General features: G+C 36.8%; 1 non-coding gene across 1 annotated transcript; it reads left to right on the top strand.

Moving 5' to 3' along the window:
* Positions 1 to 2,957: 2,957 nt before the first annotated feature.
* Positions 2,958 to 3,144, top strand: LOC120361420 (U2 spliceosomal RNA). The gene has a single exon (XR_005577617.1). It is a non-coding gene; the product is annotated as a U2 spliceosomal RNA (small nuclear RNA).
* Positions 3,145 to 3,403: the final 259 nt, after the last annotated feature.

Raw genomic sequence — 3,403 nt, 5'->3', positions numbered from 1 at the left:
CAGGTTTTTTTTTTTCTTTCAACACTTTGAATATATCACCCCGTTCTCCTCCAGTCTACAAAGTTTCTGCTAAAGAATCCACTGATAAGCAAATGGAAACCCCTTTACATGAGAAGAATCACTTTTCTCTTTCTGCTTTTCAAAATCAAGATTTTCTCTTTGCCTTTGATTTTGCATAGTTTGCTTATACTGTGTCTCAGTGTGGTTCTCTTTGGATTTATCCTAGTTGTAGGTTTTAAGCATCTTGAGTCTGTGTGTCCATTTCCTTCCTCAGGTATGAAAAGTTTCCAAACATTATTTGTTTGAAATAGGCTATCTTCTTTCTTTCTTCTCCTTCAGTGTTTCCCATAATGCTGGGATATGTTGATACTCTTAATAGTGTCCCAACCGTTTCTTAAGCTAGCTTCATTTTTCTCCATTCTTTTTTCTTTTTGCTCCTCTGACTCAATGGTTTCAAATGATCTCTTTACATTTTCACTGATATTTTTGTCTGCCTTATCAAGTCTGCTGTTGAACCACTCTAATAAAATTTTTACTTTAGTTATTGTCTTTTTCAGTCAAATAATTTCTATTTGGTTCTTTGTAATTTCTAACTCTTTTGATGCTCTCATTTTGTTCAGGCATTGTTTTCCTGATTTTGCTTAGGTTTTCTGACTGGGTTCCCTTTTAGCCCACTGAGTATTTTTTATGATAGTTATTTTAAATTCTTTATCAAGCATTTGATAGATTTATAGTTTTTAAGGTTGGTTTCTTGAGTTTTATGTTTTACCACTGAGTGGGCCATGGTTTTGGCTTTCTTATATATCTTGTGTTTTATTTCATGCTCCTATAACAAAATATCATAAACTGGGTTACTTATCGAGAACATAAAACATATTTCTCACAGTTCTGGAGGCTGGAAGTTCAATATCATGATAACAGCATGATCAGACTCTGGCAAGCTCCTTCTTCAAAGTTGCAGACAGCCATATAACCTCACATGACCAGCACAAGGCAAATTAGTTCTCTGGCTTCTTCTTATAAGGGTACTAATCCCACTCACGATGGTTTCATCTTTATGACCTAATCACCTCTCAGTGATCCCATCTCGAAATACCACCACATTGAAGACTAAATTTTAACATACAACTTCTGGAGGAAATGCAAACATCTGTGTTTGATACACCTTATAATTTTATTTGCAGGGACTTGGGCATTTAGAAAAACAACCACCACTCAGATTTTTTTTGTATGCTGGCTTTGTAAAGGAGAAGACATTAACCAACTGACCCTGCTGGAAGTTCAAGGACTTCTCAAACCTTTTCTGATCTTTTGCTCCTTCTGATGACTGTGGAACTACAACTCTAATATGGGCTCATCTCTTTTCATCTACTTTCAAACTCTGGCACTGATCCTTTCAATGCTCTGGATTAGGCAAGACAGCAACTAGTCCCTCAAGCAGCCCCCGGATAAGTCAGAAAGTTGGATGCATGATCCACTCTTTTATATGTGTCCTGAGGAAGGAATCCTGGGATGAGAAGTTTCCTCCCAATAGCTCTCTACTATGCTGCATAGGGGAAGGGGCACAAATGCTGAAGATTTTTCTATTCTTTTCACTGGAATCCTGTCTTGGTTTTACAATGGCTAGGTATTGTAGTGTCTCAACTGGTCTCTATAGTTCTAACAGAAATGTTCTGGTCCACATATTTTTGTTAACTCAGTTTCTCTGTGGGGAAAAAAAAAAGAGCCTATATCTTCATAATCCACCATCTTACTGATGTCACTCCTTATTTCTTTTTAGTGCTGAATAGTATTTCATTGCCTGGATATACCACAGTTTATTTATCCATTCACCTACTGAAGAATATCTTGGTTGCTTCCAGGTTTTAGCAATCACGAATAGAACTTCTATGAACTTCTATGAACAAATTTTCTTATGAACATAAATTTTTATCTCATTTGGGTAAATATCAAGGATGACAATTGCTGGATCATATGGTAACACTTTTCAGTTTTGTAGGAAACCGTCAAACTGCCTTCCAAAGTGTCTGTGGCATTTTGCATGTTCACTAGCAGTGAGTGAGATTCCCAGTTCTCCACATCTTCACCAGCATTTGATGTAGTAAGCATTTTGAATTTTGGTGATCCTATGTATAATAATCCTTCATTGTTGTTTCACATTGCATACCTAATGGCACATGATGTTGAACATCTTTCTATATTTGCTATTTTTTGTCTCTATAACTTATTTGGTGAACTGTCTGTTTTTTTCTTATTTCTTTCTCACCCCCATTCCCACATCTGAAAAATTCTGATGTCCTATGATAGCTTCACTTTGACAATTACTCACATATAAATGAGGTAAATTCTTAGTGGGCTATTTAATTCAGGCTTATATAGGCATGTGGCTGTGGTTCCATTACGTAAAAAATTATTTTTCTTTAATGACACATGATATGTGAATATTTTCAGTCATTAGTTCTGTCAGTGAACTGAGAACTGCCCTGCACAATTACCCACAATGCAGTAAGTTCTTTTCTCATTGTCTCACAAACTGCTTCCTCCAAAATGACTTTTCTTTATAAATCCCTTTTTTGTCAAACCATCATATTTTTTATATTTTCTACCAAAAAAAAATCCAGGAAGGCACAGTGAACCAACATATGCACTCCATTCCCACTGTATCAAATGAGTTGTTCTTCTCAGGCTGTGCCAGTGGAAGGAGAATTGTGCTCTGCCAGCTTTCTCTGAGATCTGCAGCTGCATGCATGTTCCGCTTCTTTCCTCCTTCCCTGTTGCCTATTACAACTTTGGGCAGCCTTGCCTTCTATTTTGTGGTTCTGAGTTTCAAAAGTCTATTAGTTTAATCAAAAATGGAGTTAGTATGTCTGAGTCTTGTACCTCTGTCACATTTGGGTGTTTCCTAGGTGATGAGAAAAATATCTAATGTTATCCAGTCATTTTAAACCTAGAACCTAACTGCTTCTCAGACTTTGGGCTAGGATCAAGTGTAGTATCTGTTCTTACTAGTGTGAAACCAGACCTGAGGAGAGGCTTTTCAAAAATTCTGTAGCCACTTATATTTTTCTCATTAATTAGCTAATTATCAATTCATATCCTTTTTTAATCTTTTGGGGCATTCCTTTAGTAATCAGCAAAACAAATTGAAAATTAACAAAATATTTTCCCAAAGGAGGGTAGCAGTGACCATGGTATGAGTAGCAGTCAGAGCTACTAGGAAGAGGCAGCCTTGAGTCCAGTGGGACTGTCTCTGACTCTTCCTACTGGAGTCCATCACCCAAGACATCTTATTTTCTAAGATCTCACTGGGATCATTGCTGGGCATGGCTCATCATCTTGTTATTTTTGGCACAACTACTAGAAGGATATTGAGAGACAGAAATAGGAAGGATTAACCTTTCCT

Source organism: Saimiri boliviensis, chromosome 2 (genome assembly GCF_048565385.1).
Source record: "Saimiri boliviensis isolate mSaiBol1 chromosome 2, mSaiBol1.pri, whole genome shotgun sequence".
NCBI classification, from domain to species: Eukaryota; Metazoa; Chordata; class Mammalia; order Primates; family Cebidae; genus Saimiri; species Saimiri boliviensis.
This window is presented reverse-complemented; position numbering and strand designations above follow the sequence as displayed.